The following is a 19,236-nucleotide window of genomic DNA, read 5'->3' as shown; positions in this document are numbered from 1 at the left end:
AAGAGGAAAAAGGGCCCTTTTCGCAACCCCACAGCTGGTGGTAATGGTTATATTTCTTATGCATATTAGGCTATGCAGTAGGGTATTCGGCAGCCAATCCCAAAAGTAAGAAAAACTAAACAAAAAAAGAAAACACTTGCTGCCGTTGCTGGAATCAAGTTATAATGGCAGCGCTCATGGCTGTCAGTATTAATAACACTTAAAATGTTAAGTCGCTTATAATAAGCGGACATGGCAACTGCGCCAGCGCTCTCGTCCAATAAAGGAACAGGGAAACTTCTCTCTCTCTCTCACCACAGCTACACACTACTGTATCAAGCTGGAGCTGCTAACACAGATTTAAGCTGCAACACATTTGCAATAAATTGAGAATAGTTTTTAAGTGTCGGTAGAGCCTTGTCAAATTAGGCCTACACAAATTGTTGATATTATATAATTTAAAGATGCAGTAAATTATTTTGTTAGATTTTTTTTTGTTTAAAGGGGTACTGTCACCTAAAGGGGTTGAGGGGCAGATTACACTGTGACATGAGCTTCTCTGAAAACGGTCTGAAACAGTCTGAAGCTCATTGTGGGCTCGCCTATAAGGCGAGCACACTTTAGATATTGTCATTATTGTGGGCTCGCCTATAAGGCGAGCACACTTTAGATATTGTCATTGTGGGCTCGCCTATAGGCGAGCACACTTTAGTTCTTGTCATTATTAAGTGTGCCTATGCATAGCATGGGACACTTATTGTTCTCGCTCATATTTATTAAGTGTGCCTATGCATAGCATGGGACACTTATTGTTCTCGCTCATATTTATTTAGGTCTTTCTTTCTGTCCATACTTTTCCCCAAAGTTTGGCACGCTACTCCTCCCACAGTTTTTGCACCACACACTCGCGCCATATGTCAAATCGACCGGCTTACGCGGGAATGGTGTGCTAGTAAGTTGCTAAGAGAAAGGTTCTATAGTTTAATTGATATTCATTTATTAGTGAATTAATTTTCCCCATTGACTTAGAATGGGAATCGCATTCAATAATTTTCTCTCGCAAACCATAGGGGCTACAGTTTCAAGACTTGGAGAGGAGGTTCATAATGATTTCAAGGATTAAATAAAAAATAATAGCGTCATTTGGCCTCATGGTGGCGCTATAACAGCCCAGTTTACGTTTTGGCCTGTAACTGTTGAACCGTAGCTCGGAAAATTAAAATTATTTTTTCCCTGGATTCCTTGGGTCATGACGCATCTCCCCATATAGGCTCCGCCCATTTGCGTATGGGTAGATTTTCCGCCATCTTGGATTTTCTCCAAAACACACTTTTTGCTCCTTTTCCTACATACTTTCTTTAAATGTCTTAAAAACCGGTACACATGATCTGTGAAGCCATGCAAGACACATAGTCAAAGGATATTTCGATAGTCTGTACCGTTAGTTCGTAACGCGCTTCCAAATTTAGCGGGAGGGGCACGTTTCACAAACAACAGCCATAAATCACAAACAATAGGTCGAGTCAACACCGAATTTCAACCAGAGGTCGGGGGTGGCATACTCAACGAATCCCCAAAAGCATTTCCACTTCGACCCTTAGGGGGCGTCACAAACGTCACAAACGCGCAAAACGTAACGCTTCCCCATTGACTTATAATGGGAATCGCAAAAACTCACATTCAATTATTTTTCTCTCGCAAACCATAGGGGCTACAGTTTCAAGACTTGGAGAGGAGGTTCAAAATGATTTCAAGGATTAAATAAAAAATAACATTGTCATTTGGCCTCATGGTGGCGCTATAACAGCCCAGTTTACGTTTTGGCCTGTAACTGTTGAACCGTAGGTCGGAAAATGAAAATTCTTTTTTCCCTGGATTCCTTGGGTCATGACGCATCTCCCCATATAGGCCGCGCCCATTTGCGTATGGGTAGATTTTCCGCCATCTTGAATTTTCTCCAAAACACACTTTTTGCTCCTTTTCCTACATATTTTCTTCAAATGTCTTAAAAACCGGTACACATGATCTATGATGCCACGCAATAAGCATAGTCAAAGCATATGTCGATAGTCCGTACCGTTCGTTCGTAACACGCTTCCAAAGTTAGCGGGAGGGGCACGTTTCGCAAACGATAGCCATAAATCACAAACAATAGGTCGAGTCGACACTGAATTTCAACCACAGGTCGGGGGTGGCATACTCAACGGATCCCCAAAAGCATTTCCACTTCGACCCCTAGGGGGCGTCACACACGCGCGAAACGTAACCGTTTCATGCCAGAACGCGTTTTTCACGGGGACCGACCCTATCACGACGAAACGCGGACGACTCGGCGGACGGTCTCACGGTCCAAACCGCCGCACAAGGTCGCGCGTTTAGCGCGCTGCAGGCACACTTGTCAAAATTGACTCTGTCAATTCTAGTTAAGTGTGCCTATGCATAGCATGGGCAGACTTATTGTTATCGCTCATATATATTTATTTAAGTCTTTCTGTCCATACTTTTCCCCAAAGTTTGGCACGCTACTCCTCCCACAGTTTTGGCACCACACACTCGCGCCATATGTCAAATCGACCGGCTTCATCGGGAATCGTGTGCTATCAAGTTGCTAAGAGAAAGGTTCTATAGTTTAATTGATAATAATTTATTAGTGAATTAATTTTCCCCATTGACTTATAATGGGAATCGCAAAACTTATTTTTCTCTCGCAAACCATAGGGGCTACAGTTTCAAGACTTGGAGAGGAGGTTCATAATGATTTCAAGGATTAAATAATAAATAATAGTGTCATTTGGCCTCATGGTGGCGCTATAAAAGCCCAGTTTACGTTTTGGCCTGTAACTGTTGAACCGTAGGTCGGAAAATGAAAATTCTTTTTTCCCTGGATTTCTTGGGTCATGACGCATCTCCCCATATAGGCCCCGACCATTTGCGTATGGGTAGATTTTCCGCCATCTTGAATTTTCTCCAAAACACACTTTTTGCTCCTTTTCCTACATATTTTCTTCAAATGTCTTAAAAACCGGTACACATGATCTTTGAAGCCACGCGATAAACATAGTCAAAGGATATTTCGATAGTCCATACCGTACGTTCGTAACGCGCTTCCAAAGTTAGCGGGAGGGGCCCGTTTCGCTAACAATAGCCATAAATCACAAACAATAGGTCGAGTCAACACTGAATTTCAACCACAGGTCGGGGGTGGCATACTCAACGGATCCCCAAAAGCATTTCCACTTCGACCCCTAGGGGGCGTCACAAACGCGCCAAACGAAACCGTTTCGTGCCAGAACGCGTTTTTCGAGGGGACCGACCCTCTCACAACGAAACGCGGACGTCTCGGCGGACGGTCTCACGGTCCGAACCGCCGCACGAGGTCGCGCGTTTAGCGCGCTGCAGGCACACTTGTCAAAATTGACTCTGTCAATTCTAGTTAAGTGTGCCTATGCATAGCATTGGCAACTTATTGCAATCGCTCATATTTATTAAGTGTGCCTATGCATAGCATGGGCAGACTTATTGTTATCGCTCATTAAGTGTGCCTATGCATAGCATGGGACACTTATTGTTCTCGCTCATATTTATTTATTTATTTATGTCTGTCCATACGATTCCCCAAAGTTTGGCACGCTACTCCTCCCACAGTTTTTGCAACACACACTCGCGCCATATGTCAAATCGACCGGCTTACTCGGGAATGGTGTGCTAGTAACTTGCTAAGAGAAAGGTTCTATAGTTTAATTGATATTAATTTATTAGTGAATTAAATTGTCCCCATTGACTTATAATGGGAGAAAGCAAAAATTCACATTCAATTATTTTTCTCTCGCAAACCATAGGGGCTACAGTTTCAAGACTTGGAGAGGAGGTTCATAATGATTGTAAGAATTAATCAAAAAATAATTACATCACTCGGCCTCATGGTGGCGCTATAACAGCCCACTTTACGTTTTGGCCTGTAACTGTTGAACCGTAGGTCGGAAAATTAAAATTATTTTTTCCCTGGATTCCTTGGGTCAAGACGCATCTCCCGATATAGGCCACGCCCATTTGCGCCTGGATAGATTTTCCGCCATCTTGAATTTTCTCCAAAACACACTTTTTGTTCCTTTTCCGACATATTTTCTTCAAATTGCACAAAAAACGGTACACATGATCTATGAACCCATGCAATGAACATACTCAAGGGATATTGCGATAGTCCATTACGTTCGTTCGTAACGCGCTTCCAAAGTTAGCGGGAGGGGCCCGTTTTGCAAACAATAGCCATAAATCACAAACAAAAGGTCCAGTCAACACTGAATTTCAACCACAGGTCGGGGGTGGCATACTCAACGATCCCCAAAAGCATTTCCAATTGGCCACATGGTGGCGCTATAATGGACCACTTGCCTCGTAACTCTTGAACCATAGGTCGGAGAATTAAAATTCTTTTTTCCCTGGATTCCTTGGGTCACGACGCATCTCTCCATATAGGACACGCCAATTTGCACATGGGAAGATTTTTCACCATTTCAAATTTTCTCCAAAACACACTTTTTGCATTTTTTCCTACATATTTTCTTCAAATGTCACAAAAATGGGTACACATGATCTACTAACCCATGCAATGAACATAGTCAAGGGATATGTCTATAGTCCATACCATTCGTTCGTAACGGGCTTCCAGAGTTAGCGGGAGGGGCCCGTTTTGCAAATAATAGCCATAAATCACAAACAAAACGTTGAGTCAGCAATGAATTTCAACCACAGGCTGCGGGTGGCTTACTCAAGGAATCCCCAAAAGCGTTTCCAATTCGACCCGTAGGGGGCGTCACAAACGCGCAAAACGTAATTGTCCCCATTGACTTATAATGGGAGAAAGCAGAAATTCACATTCAAGTATTTTTCTTTCGCAAAGCATAGGGGCTACAGTTTCAAACCTTGCAGAGGAGATTCATAATGATTTTAAGAATAAATCAAAAAATAATTACATCACTCATCCTCATGGTGGCGCTATAACGGCCCACTTTACCTTTTGCCCCGTAACTCTTGAACCGTAGATCGGAAAATTAAAATTATTTTTTCCCTGGATTCCTTGGGTCAAGACGCATCTCTCGATATAGGCCACGCCCATTTGCGTAGGGATAGATTTTCCGCCATCTTTGATTTTCTCCAAAACACACTTTTTGCTCCTTTTCCTACATATTTTCTTCAAATGTCTTAAAAACCGGTACACTTGATCTATGAAGCCACGCGATAAACATAGTCAAAGGATATTTCGATAGTCCATACCGTTCGTTCGTAATGCGCTTCCAAACTTAGCGGGAGGGGCACGTTTCGCAAACGATAGCCATAAATCACAAACAATAGGTCGAGTCAACACCGAATTTCAACCACAGGTCGGGGGTGGCATACTCAACGGATCCCCAAAAGCATTTCCACTTCGACCCCTAGGGGGCGTCACAAACGCGCGAAACGTAACCGTTTCGTGCCAGAACGCGTTTTTCACGGGGACCGACCCTCTCGCAACGAAACGCAGACGACTCGGCGGACGGTCTCACCGTCCGAACCGCCGCACGAGGTCGCGCGTTTAGCGCGCTGCAGGCACACTTGTCAAAATTGACTCTGTCAATTCTAGTTAAGTGTGCCTATGCATAGCATGGGACACTTATTGTTCTCGCTCATATTTATTTATTTATTTATGTCTGTCCATACGATTCCCCAAAGTTTGGCACGCTACTCCTCCCACAGTTTTTGCAACACACACTCGCGCCATATGTCAAATCGACCGGCTTACTCGGGAATGGTGTGCTATTAAGTTGCTAAGAGAAAGGTTCTATAGTTTAATTGATATTAATTTATTAGTGCATTAATTTCTCCCCATTGACTTATAATGGGAATGGCAAAAACTCACATTCAATTAATTTTCTCTCGCAAACCATAGGGCCTACAGTTTCAACACTTGGAGAGGAGGTTCATAATGATTTCAAGGATTAAATAAAAAATAATAGTGTCATTTGGCCTCATGGTGGCGCTATAACAGCCCACTTTACGTTTTGGCCTGTAACTGTTGAACCGTAGGTCGGAAAATTAAAATTATTTTTTCCCTGGATTCCTTGGGTCAAGACGCATCTTCCGATATAGGCCACGCCCATTTGCGCCTGGATAGATTTTCCGCCATCTTGAATTTTCTCCAAAACACACTTTTTGTTCCTTTTCCGACATATTTTCTTCAAATTGCACAAAAAACGGTACACATGATCTATGAACCCATGCAATGAACATACTCAAGGGATATTGCGATAGTCCATTACATTCGTTCGTAACGCGCTTCCAAAGTTAGCGGGAGGGGCCCGTTTTGCAAACAATAGCCATAAATCACAAACAAAAGGTCCAGTCAACACTGAATTTCAACCACAGATCGGGGGTGGCATACTCAACGATCCCCAAAAGCATTTCCAATTGGCCACATGGTGGCGCTATAACGGACCACTTGCCTCGTAACTCTTGAACCATAGGTCGGAGAATTAAAATTCTTTTTTCCCTGGATTCCTTGGGTCACGACGCATCTCTCCATATAGGACACGCCAATTTGCACATGGGAAGATTTTTCACCATTTCAAATTTTCTCCAAAACACACTTTTTGCATTTTTTCCTACATATTTTCTTCAAATGTCACAAAAATGGGTACACATGATCTACTAACCCATGCAATGAACATAGTCAAGGGATATGTCTATAGTCCATACCATTCGTTCGTAACGGGCTTCCAGAGTTAGCGGGAGGGGCCCGTTTTGCAAATAATAGCCATAAATCACAAACAAAACGTTGAGTCAGCACTGAATTTCAACCACAGGCTGCGGGTGGCTTACTCAAGGAATCCCCAAAAGCGTTTCCAATTCGACCCGTAGGGGGGCGTCACAAACGCGCAAAACGTAATTGTCCCCATTGACTTATAATGGGAGAAAGCAGAAATTCACATTCAAGTATTTTTCTTTCGCAAAGCATAGGGGCTACAGTTTCAAACCTTGCAGAGGAGATTCATAATGATTTTAAGAATAAATCAAAAAATAATTACATCACTCATCCTCATGGTGGCGCTATAACGGCCCACTTTACGTTTTGCCCCGTAACTCTTGAACCGTAGATCGGAAAATTAAAATTATTTTTTCCCTGGATTCCTTGGGTCAAGACGCATCTCTCGATATAGGCCACGCCCATTTGCGTAGGGATAGATTTTCCGCCATCTTGAATTTTCTCCAAAACACACTTTTTGCTCCTTTTCCTACATATTTTCTTCAAATGTCTTAAAAACCGGTACACTTGATCTATGAAGCCACGCGATAAACATAGTCAAAGGATATTTCGATAGTCCATACCGTTCGTTCGTAATGCGCTTCCAAACTTAGCGGGAGGGGCACGTTTCGCAAACAATAGCCATAAATCACAAACAATAGGTCGAGTCAACACCGAATTTCAACCACAGGTCGGGGGTGGCATACTCAACGGATCCCCAAAAGCATTTCCACTTCGACCCCTAGGGGGCGTCACAAACGCGCGAAACGTAACCGTTTCGTGCCAGAACGCGTTTTTCACGGGGACCGACCCTCTCGCAACGAAACGCAGACGACTCGGCGGACGGTCTCACCGTCCGAACCGCCGCACGAGGTCGCGCATTTAGCGCGCTGCAGGCACACTTGTCAAAATTGACTCTGTCAATTCTAGTATTTAAGTCTGTCCATACTTTTCCCCAAAGTTTGGCACGCTACTCCTCCCACAGTTTTTCCACCACACACTCGCGCCATATGTCAAATCGACCGGCTTACTCGGGAATGGTGTGCTATCAAGTTGCTAAGAGAAAGGTTCTATAGTTTAATTGATATTAATTTATTAGTGAATTAATTTTCCCCATTGACTTATAATGGGAATCGCATTCAATTGTTTTTCTCTCGCAAACCATAGGGGCTACAGTTTCAAGACTTGGAGAGGAGGTTCATAATGATTGTAAGAATTAATCAAAAAATAATGACATCACTCGGCCTCATGGTGGCGCTATAACGGCCAACTTTACGTTTTGCCCCGTAACTCTTGAACCGTAGGTCGGAAAATGAAAATTATTTTTTCCCTGGATTCCTTGGGTCATGACGCATCTCCCCATATAGGCCACGCCCATTTGCGTATGGATAGATTTTCCGCCATCTTGAATTTTGTCCAAAACACACTTTTTGCTCCTTTTCCTACATATTTTCTTCAAATGTCTTAAAAACCGGTACACATGATCTATGAAGCCAGGCGATAAACATAGTCAAAGGATATTTTGATTGTCAATACCGTTTGTTCGTAACGCGCTTCCAAAGTTAGCGGGAGGGGCCCGTTTCACAAACGATAACCATAAATCACAAACAATAAGTCGAGTCACCACGGAATTTCAACCACAGGTCGGGGGTGGCATACTGCAAGCTCACAACGCGTCGCATCCACGAGACAACGTGAGCTTGTAGATCAGCTATTTTAACCAACGCGGATCATGCTGTGCACGGTTTAGAAACGTCTGCCTTCTAGTGGGGGTGGCATACTGCAAGCTCACAACGCGTCGCATCCACGAGACAACGTGAGCTTGTAGATCAGCTATTTTAACCAACGCGGATCATGCTGTGCACGGTTTAGAAACGTCTGCCTTCTAGTGGGGTTCCTTGTACATGTAACTTTTTGTTTTTTTCTAGTGGGGTTCCCTGTACATGTAATTTTTTGTTTTCATTTCAAATGTGTGTTAAAGTTTCTTTCACTTCCAATTTGTAGATTATGGTCTATAGCACAATTTTGGTTAGAGTATCAAGACAGTAGATTGAAGAAAAATATATTTTTTGCCCTATTACCAAAATCGGAATTGTGTTTTTTGAACAATGTCTTAGTTTTCCCACAACTGCTGTGTAATATATATATTATTTTGTATTGCTATATCAAGTCAATACTGTGTGGGGAATCAATTGGAGTCAAATATTTGTTTTTGAATATTATGATATTTCACACAATGAGACAATAACATGGTTATTACATGCAGTCCTTCACAATAAGGGTGCAGGAAGACTGATGTTGTGGGCACCTCAATGTTAAGTTGGATGAAATTATTGCTGTGTGTGTTTCTATATAATATGGGTTGAGTCAATAATTTTGACAAATAATAGCATGCAGAAACGTCTAAACATTTATATAATATATAAATGTTTAGGTCTATATATATAATATATATATATATAGACCTTTATATATTTTTTCCCCTTTTTTTTGAATTGCCAAAAGTATAAAAAAAAATATGGTTAAAAAAAGAACTAAAAAAGAACTATGTAGTTCATTTTGGGGAACCATGAACTTTAGTTCATAATGGGGAATTATGAACTAAAAATGAACTAGTTCATTTTAGAAGTTCTGAACTTGAACTTGAACTAGTTCATTTTTAAAGTGAACTTTCCCAACACTGTGTATTGTACTGTATCTTCTGTACTGTACTGTACTGTACTGTACCGTACCTTACTGTGCTGTAGTGTACAGTACCTTACTGTATTGTAGTGTACTGTATCTTCTGTACTGTTCTGTGCTGTACCTTACTGTGCCGTAGTGTACTGTACCTTGACTTGGCGGATTGTCTCACCGTCCAAACCGCTGCACAAGGTCGCGCACTGCAGGCACACTTGTCAAAATTGACTCTGTCAATTCTAGTTAAGTGTGCCTATGCATAGCATGGGACACTTATTGTTCTCGCTCATATTTATTTATTTATTAAGTGTGCCTATGCATAGCATGGGCAGACTTATTGTTATCGCTCATTAAGTGTGCCTATGCATAGCATTGGCCACTTATTGTTCTCGCTCATATTTATTTATTTATTTATGTCTGTCCATACGATTCCCCAAAGTTTGGCACGCTACTCCTCCCACAGTTTTTGCACCACACACTCGCGCCATATGTCAAATCGACCGGCTTACGCGGGAATCGTGTGCTAGTAAGTTGCTAAGAGAAAGGTTCTATAGTTTAATTGATATTAATTTATTAGTGCATTAATTTCTCCCCATTGACTTATAATGGGAATGGCAAAAACTCACATTCAATTAATTTTCTCTCGCAAACCATAGGGCCTACAGTTTCAACACTTGGAGAGGAGGTTCATAATGATTTCAAGGATTAAATAAAAAATAATAGTGTCATTTGGCCTCATGGTGGCGCTATAACAGCCCACTTTACGTTTTGGCCTGTAACTGTTGAACCGTAGGTCGGAAAATTAAAATTATTTTTTCCCTCGATTCCTTGGGTCAAGACGCATCTCCCGATATAGGCCACGCCCATTTGCGCCAGGATAGATTTTCCGCCATCTTGAATTTTCTCCAAAACACACTTTGTGTTCCTTTTCCGACATATTTTCTTCAAATTGCACAAAAAACGGTACACATGATCTATGAACCCATGCAATGAACATACTCAAGGGATATTGCGATAGTCCATTACGTTCGTTCGTAACGCGCTTCCAAAGTTAGCGGGAGGGGCCCGTTTTGCAAACAATAGCCATAAATCACAAACAAAACGTCCAGTCAACACTGAATTTCAACCACAGGTCGGGGGTGGCATACTCAATGATCCCCAAAAGCATTTCCAATTGGCCACATGGTGGCGCTATAACGGACCACTTGCCTCATAACTCTTGAACCATAGGTCGGAGAATTAAAATTATTTTTTCCCTGGATTCCTTGGGTCACGACGCATCTCTCCATATAGGACACGCCAATTTGCACATGGGAAGATTTTTCACCATTTCGAATTTTCTCCAAAACACACTTTTTGCATTTTTTCCTACATATTTTCTTCAAATGTCTTAAAAACCGGTACACATGATCTATGAAGCCATGCGATAAACATAGTCAAAGGATATGTCGATAGTCCGTACCGTTCGTTCGTAACGCGCTTCCAAAGTTAGCGGGAGGGGCACGTTTTGCAAACGATAGCCATAAATCACAAACAATAGGTCGAGTCGACACTGAATTTCAACCACAGGTCGGGGGTGGCATACTCAACGGATCCCCAAAAGCATTTCCACTTCGACCCCTAGGGGGCGTCACAAACGCGCGAAACGTAACCGTTTCGTGCCAGAACGCGTTTTTCACGGGGACCGACCCTCTCACGACGAAACGCAGACGACTCGGCGGACGGTCTCGCGGTCCAAACCGCCGCACGAGGTCGCGCATTTAGCGAGCTGCAGGCACACTTGTCAAAATTGACTCTGTCAATTCTAGTGTTGAATTTACAAGCACACTCTGTAAACTTCGGCACGTAACTACTGCCGCACCATTTACGCCACCCCCGCAATATATACATCAAAACGTGCGGCTCGGCCAGGAATGGGGTGCTATTAACTTTCTTTCCGATCCGCGTTACTATGGCGACGTAATTGGCAAAAAACAACGCTTAATTTTCCCCATTGACTTATAATGGGACAATGCAAAAAGTCACATTCAAGTATTTTTCTCTCGCAACCCATAGGGGCTACAGTTTCAAACCTCGGAAAGGAGATTCATAATGATTTTAATAATGAATAGAAAAATAATTACATCGCTCGGCCTCATGGTGGCGCTATAACAACCCACTTTACCTTTTGCCCCGTAAAAATTCCTTATTCCCTGGATTCCTTGGGTCAAGACGCATCTCCCCATATAGGCCCCGCCCATTTGCGTCAGGATAGATTTTCCGCCATTTAGAATTTTCTCCAAAACACAATTTTTGCTCCTTTTCCTACATGTTTTCTTTAAATGTCACAAAAAGCGGTACACATGATCTATGAACCCATGCAATAAACATACTCAAGGGATATTTCGATAGTCCATACCGTTTGTTCGTAACGCTATTCCAAAGTTAGTGGGAGGGGCCCGTTTAGCAAACAATAGCCATAAATCACAAACAAAGGGTCGAGTCAACACTGAATTTCAACCACAGGTCGTGGCTGGCATATTCAACTAATCCCCAAAAGCATTTCCACTACCGTTTCGTGCCAGAAGGCGTTTTTCAGGGGGACCGACCCTCTCAAAACGAAACGCAGACGACTTGGTGGATGGTCTCACAGTCCAAACCGCTACACAAGGTCGCGCATTTAGCGAGCTGCAGGCACACTTGTAAAAATTGACTCTGTCAATTCTAGTTAAGTGTGCCTATGCATAGCATTGGCCACTTATTGTTCTCGCTCATATTTATTTATTAAGTGTGCCTATGCATAGCATGGGCAGACTTATTGTTATCGCTCATATTTACTTACTTAAGTCTGTCCATACTTTTCCCCAAAGTTTGGCACGCTACTCCTCCCACAGTTTTTCCACCACACACTCGCGCCATATGTCAAATCGACCGGCTTACTCGGGAATGGTGTGCTATCAAGTTGCTAAGAGAAAGGTTCTATAGTTTAATTGATATTAATTTATTAGTGAATTAATTTTCCCCATTGACTTATAATGGGAATCGCATTCAATTATTTTTCTCTCGCAAACCATAGGGGCTACAGTTTCAAGACTTGGAGAGGAGGTTCATAATGATTGTAAGAATTAATCAAAAAATAATGACATCACTCGGCCTCATGGTGGCGCTATAACGGCCAACTTTACGTTTTGCCCCGTAACTCTTGAACCGTAGGTCGGAAAATGAAAATTATTTTTTCCCTGGATTCCTTGGGTCATGACGCATCTCCCCATGTAGGCCACGCCCATTTGCGTATGGATAGATTTTCCGCCATCTTGAATTTTGTCCAAAACACACTTTTTGCTCCTTTTCCTACATATTTTCTTCAAATGTCTTAAAAACCGGTACACATGATCTATGAAGCCACGCGATAAACATAGTCAAAGGATATTTCGATAGTCAATACCGTTTGTTCGTAACGCGCTTCCAAAGTTAGCGGGAGGGGCCCGTTTCACAAACGATAACCATAAATCACAAACAATAAGTCGAGTCACCACCGAATTTCAACCACAGGTCGGGGGTGGCATACTCAACGAATCCCCAAAAGCATTTCCACTTCGACCCCTAGGGGGCGTCACAAACGCGCAAAATGTAACCGTTTCGTGCCAAAACATGTTTTTCAGGGGGAACAACCCTCTCACAACGAAACGCAGACAACTTGGCGGATGGTCTCACAGTCCAAACCGCTGCACGAGGTCGCGCATTTAGGAGCTGCACTGCAGGCATAGCCTGATTTCAGACTCTGCGCTGGAGCTTAAGAGTCTGAGCCTGAGCCATTGTGTTGAGATTTCAAAGGGGAGGGGATTTAAAATTTGAAATTCCCAATCACAAGCGATCTGGTGGGAGGGTTGTGTTTGACTTTTGCACACAAAACAATCCCTCCTCCCCCTCCCCTCAATGACATGCACCCAACAGGTCAGTGTCTTTGATGTTTCACTGATTAGAGAGAATCACTAACGAGCTACTCGACACTTGTATGGCTCAATCAATGCCTGCAGTTCGGAGTCCTTTTGAAGTTCAAAGGGAGCAATTAAGAACTCTGGTGAGCCACGCAGCCACCCCTCCCTCCACTGTTTCTGTAGATTTTTTTCCGTCTTGCTTTGAATTCATTGGTCGGTTCGCCAAGATACGGCTTTGAACCGAATCAAGAGACTCGTCATATAACATATCCAGACCAAGAGATGCAGTTCACTCAGAGAGTGGGCGGGTCTATTGGCTGGAGCCAGGCTACTGCAGGCACACTTGTCAAAATTGACTCTGTCAATTCTAGTTAAGTGTGCCTATGCATAGCATGGGCAGACTTATTGTTATCGCTCATATTTATTTATTTATTTACTTACTTAAGTCTGTCCATACTTTTCCCCAAAGTTTGGCACGCTACTCCTCCCACAGTTTTTGCACCACACACTCGCGCCATATGTCAAATCGACCGGCTTACTCGGGAATGGTGTGCTATCAAGTTGCTAAGAGAAAGGTTCTATAGTTTAATTGATATTAATTTATTAGTGAATTAATTTTCCCCATTGACTTATAATGGGAATCGCATTCAATTATTTTTCTCTCGCAAACCATAGGGGCTACAGTTTCAAGACTTGGAGAGGAGGTTCATAATGATTTCAAGGATTAAATAAAAAATAATAGTGTCATTTGGCCTCATGGTGGCGCTATAACAGCCCAGTTTACGTTTTGGCCTGTAACTGTTGAACCGTAGGTCGGAAAATTAAACTTATTTTTTCCCTGGATTCCTTGGGTCAAGACGCATCTCCTGATATAGGCCACGCCCATTTGCGCCAGGATAGATTTTCTGCCATCTTGAATTTTCTCCAAAACACACTTTTTGCTCCTTTTCCTACATATTTTCTTCAAATGTCTTAAAAACCGGTACACATGATCTATGAAGCCACGCGATAAACATAGTCAAAGGATATTTCGATAGTCCATACCGTTCGTTCGTAACACGCTTCCAAAGTTAGCGGGAGGGGCCCGTTTCACAAACGATAGCCATAAATCACAAACAATAAGTCGAGTCACCACCGAATTTCAACCACAGGTCGGGGGCGGCATACTCAACTAATCCCCAAAAGCATTTCCACTTCGACCCATAGGGGGCGTCACAAACGCGCGAAACGTAACCGTTTCGTGCCAGAACGCGTTTTTCAGGGGGACCGACCCTCTCAAAACGAAACACGGACGACTCGGCGGACGGTCTCAATGTCCGAACCGCCGCACAAGGTCGCGCATTTAGCGAGCTGCAGGCACACTTGTCAAAATTGACTCTGTCAATTCTAGTGTATGTATGTCCATGCTTTTCCCCAAAGTTTGACACGTTTCACAGACCACAGTTTTTGCGCCACACACTCGCGCCATATGTCAAACCGACCGGGTTACTCGGGAATGGTGTGCTAGTAACTTGCTAAGAGAAAGGTTCTATAGTTTAATTGATATTAATTTATTAGTGAATTAATTTTTCCCCATCGACTTATAATGGGACAATGCAAAAAGTCACATTCAAGTATTTTTCTCTCGCAAACCATAGGGGCTACAGTTTCAAGACTCGGAGAGGAGGTTCATAATGATTACAAGGAATAAATAAAAAATAATAGCGTCATTTGGCCTCATGGTGGCGCTATAACAGCCCAGTGTACGTTTTGGCCTGTAACTGTTGAACCGTAGGTCGGAAACTTAAAATTATTTTTTCCCCGGATTCCTTGGGTCGAGACGCATCTCCCCATATAGGCCACGCCCATTTGCGCCAGGATAGATTTTCCGCCATCTTGAAATTTCTCCGAAACACACTTTTTGCTCCTTTTCCTACATATTTTCTTCAAATGTCTTAAAAACCGGTACACATGATCTATGAAGCCACGCGATAAACATAGTCAAAGAATATTTCGATAGTCCGTACCGTTCGTTCGTAACGCGCTTCCAAAGTTAGCGGGAGGGGCACGTTTCGCAAACGATAGCCATAAATCACAAACAATAGGTCGAGTCAACACTGAATTTCAACCACAGGTCGGGGGTGGCATACTCAACCAATCCCCAAAAGCATTTCCACTTCGACCCCTAGGGGGCGTCACAAACGCGTAAAACGTAACCGTTTCGTGCCGGAACGCGTTTTTCACGGGGACGGACCCTCTCACAACGAAACACAGACAACTTGGCGGATGGTCTCACCGTCCAAACCGCTACACAGTGCTAGTAACTTGCTAAGAGAAAGGTTCTATAGTTTAATTGATATTAATTTATTAGTGAATTAATTTTTCCCCATCGACTTATAATGGGACAATGCAAAAAGTCACATTCAAGTATTTTTCTCTCGCAAACCATAGGGGCTACAGTTTCAAGACTCGGAGAGGAGGTTCATAATGATTACAAGGAATAAATAAAAAATAATAGCGTCATTTGGCCTCATGGTGGCGCTATAACAGCCCAGTGTACGTTTTGGCCTGTAACTGTTGAACCGTAGGTCGGAAACCTAAAATTATTTTTTCCCCGGATTCCTTGGGTCGAGACGCATCTCCCCATATAGGCCACGCCCATTTGCGCCAGGATAGATTTTCCGCCATCTTGAAATTTCTCCGAAACACACTTTTTGCTCCTTTTCCTACATATTTTCTTCAAATGTCTTAAAAACCGGTACACATGATCTATGAAGCCACGCGATAAACATAGTCAAAGAATATTTCGATAGTCCGTACCGTTCGTTCGTAACGCGCTTCCAAAGTTAGCGGGAGGGGCACGTTTCGCAAACGATAGCCATAAATCACAAACAATAGGTCGAGTCAACACTGAATTTCAACCACAGGTCGGGGGTGGCATACTCAACCAATCCCCAAAAGCATTTCCACTTCGACCCCTAGGGGGCGTCACAAACGCGTAAAACGTAACCGTTTCGTGCCGGAACGCGTTTTTCACGGGGACGGACCCTCTCACAACGAAACACAGACGACTTGGCGGATGGTCTCACCGTCCAAACCGCTACACAAGGTCGTGCATTGCAGGCACACTTGTCAAAATTGACTCTGTCAATTCTAGTTTATGTCTGTCCATACGATTCCCCAAAGTTTGGCACGCTACTCCTCCCACAGTTTTTGCACCACACACTCGCGCCATATGTCAAATCGACCGGCTTACGCGGGAATCGTGTGCTAGTAAGTTGCTAAGAGAAAGGTTCTATAGTTTAATTGATATTAATTTATTAGTGCATTAATTTCTCCCCATTGACTTATAATGGGAATGGCAAAAACTCACATTCAATTAATTTTCTCTCGCAAACCATAGGGCCTACAGTTTCAACACTTGGAGAGGAGGTTCATAATGATTTCAAGGATTAAATAAAAAATAATAGTGTCATTTGGCCTCATGGTGGCGCTATAACAGCCCACTTTACGTTTTGGCCTGTAACTGTTGAACCGTAGGTCGGAAAATTAAAATTATTTTTTCCCTGGATTCCTTGGGTCAAGACGCATCTCCCGATATAGGCCACGCCCATTTGCGCCAGGATAGATTTTCCGCCATCTTGAATTTTCTCCAAAACACACTTTTTGTTCCTTTTCCAACATATTTTCTTCAAATTGCACAAAAAACGGTACACATGATCTATGAACCCATGCAATGAACATACTCAAGGGATATTGCGATAGTCCATTACGTTCGTTCGTAACGCGCTTCCAAAGTTAGCGGGAGGGGCCCGTTTTGCAAACAATAGCCATAAATCACAAACAAAAGGTCCAGTCAACACTGAATTTCAACCACAGGTCGGGGGTGGCATACTCAACGATCCCCAAAAGCATTTCCAATTGGCCACATGGTGGCGCTATAACGGACCACTTGCCTCGTAACTCTTGAACCATAGGTCGGAGAATTAAAATTCTTTTTCCCCTGGATTCCTTGGGTCACGACGCATCTCTCCATATAGGACACGCCAATTTGCACATTGGAAGATTTTTCACCATTTTGAATTTTCTCCAAAACACACTTTTTGCATTTTTTCCTACATATTTTCTTCAAATGTCTTAAAAACCGGTACACATGATCTATGAAGCCATGCGATAAACATAGTCAAAGGATATGTCGATAGTCCGTACCGTTCGTTCGTAACGCGCTTCCAAAGTTAGCGGGAGGGGCACGTTTCGCAAACGATAGCCATAAATCACAAACAATAGGTCGAGTCGACACTGAATTTCAACCACAGGTCGGGGGTGGCATACTCAACGGATCCCCAAAAGCATTTCCACTTCGACCCCTAGGGGGCGTCACAAACGCGCGAAACGTAACCGTTTCATGCCAGAACGCGTTTTTCACGGGGACCGACCCTCTCACGACGAAACGCAGACGACTCGGCAGACGGTCTCACAGTCCAAACCGCCGCACAAGGTCGCGCATTTAGCGAGCTGCAGGCACACTTGTCAAAATTGACTCTGTCAATTCTAGTATTTAAGTCTGTCCATACTTTTCCCCAAAGTTTGGCACGCTACTCCTCCCACAGTTTTTCCACCACACACTCGCGCCATATGTCAAATCGACCGGCTTACTCGGGAATGGTGTGCTATCAAGTTGCTAAGAGAAAGGTTCTATAGTTTAATTGATATTAATTTATTAGTGAATTAATTTTCCCCATTGACTTATAATGGGAATCGCATTCAATTGTTTTTCTCTCGCAAACCATAGGGGCTACAGTTTCAAGACTTGGAGAGGAGGTTCATAATGATTGTAAGAATTAATCAAAAAATAATGACATCACTCGGCCTCATGGTGGCGCTATAACGGCCAACTTTACGTTTTGCCCCGTAACTCTTGAACCGTAGGTCGGAAAATGAAAATTATTTTTTCCCTGGATTCCTTGGGTCATGACGCATCTCCCCATATAGGCCACGCCCATTTGCGTATGGATAGATTTTCCGCCATCTTGAATTTTGTCCAAAACACACTTTTTGCTCCTTTTCCTACATATTTTCTTCAAATGTCTTAAAAACCGGTACACATGATCTATGAAGCCAGGCGATAAACATAGTCAAAGGATATTTTGATTGTCAATACCGTTTGTTCGTAACGCGCTTCCAAAGTTAGCGGGAGGGGCCCGTTTCACAAACGATAACCATAAATCACAAACAATAAGTCGAGTCACCACGGAATTTCAACCACAGGTCGGGGGTGGCATACTCAACGAATCCCCAAAAGCATTTCCACTTCGACCCCTAGGGGGCGTCACAAACGCGCGAAACGTAACCGTTTCGTGCCAAAACGCGTTTTTCACGGGGACCGACCCTCTCACAACGAAACGCAGGCGACTCGGCGGACGGTCTCACGGTCCGAACCGCCGCACAAGGTCGCGCATTCAGCGCGCTGCAGGCACACTTGTCAAAATTGACCATGTCAATTCTAGTTTATGTCTGTCCATACGATTCCCCAAAGTTTGGCACGCTACTCCTCCCACAGTTTTTGCACCACACACTCGCGCCATATGTCAAATCGACCGGCTTACTCGGGAATGGTGTGCTAGTAACTTGCTAAGAGAAAGGTTCTATAGTTTAATTGATATTAATTTATTAGTGAATTAAATTTCCCCCATTGACTTATAATGGGAATGGCAAAAACTCACATTCAATTAATTTTCTCTCGCAAACCATAGGGGCTACAGTTTCAACACTTGGAGAGGAGGTTCATAATGATTTCAAGGATTTAATAAAAAATAATAGTGTCATTTGGCCCCATGGTGGCGCTATAACAGCCCACTTTACGTTTTGGCCTGTAACTGTTGAACCGTAGGTCGGAAAATTAAA

The sequence above is a fragment of the Nannobrachium achirus genome, assembly GCF_963921795.1.
Source record: "Nannobrachium achirus genome assembly, chromosome: 1".
NCBI classification, from domain to species: domain Eukaryota; kingdom Metazoa; phylum Chordata; class Actinopteri; order Myctophiformes; family Myctophidae; genus Nannobrachium; species Nannobrachium achirus.
This window is presented reverse-complemented; position numbering follows the sequence as displayed.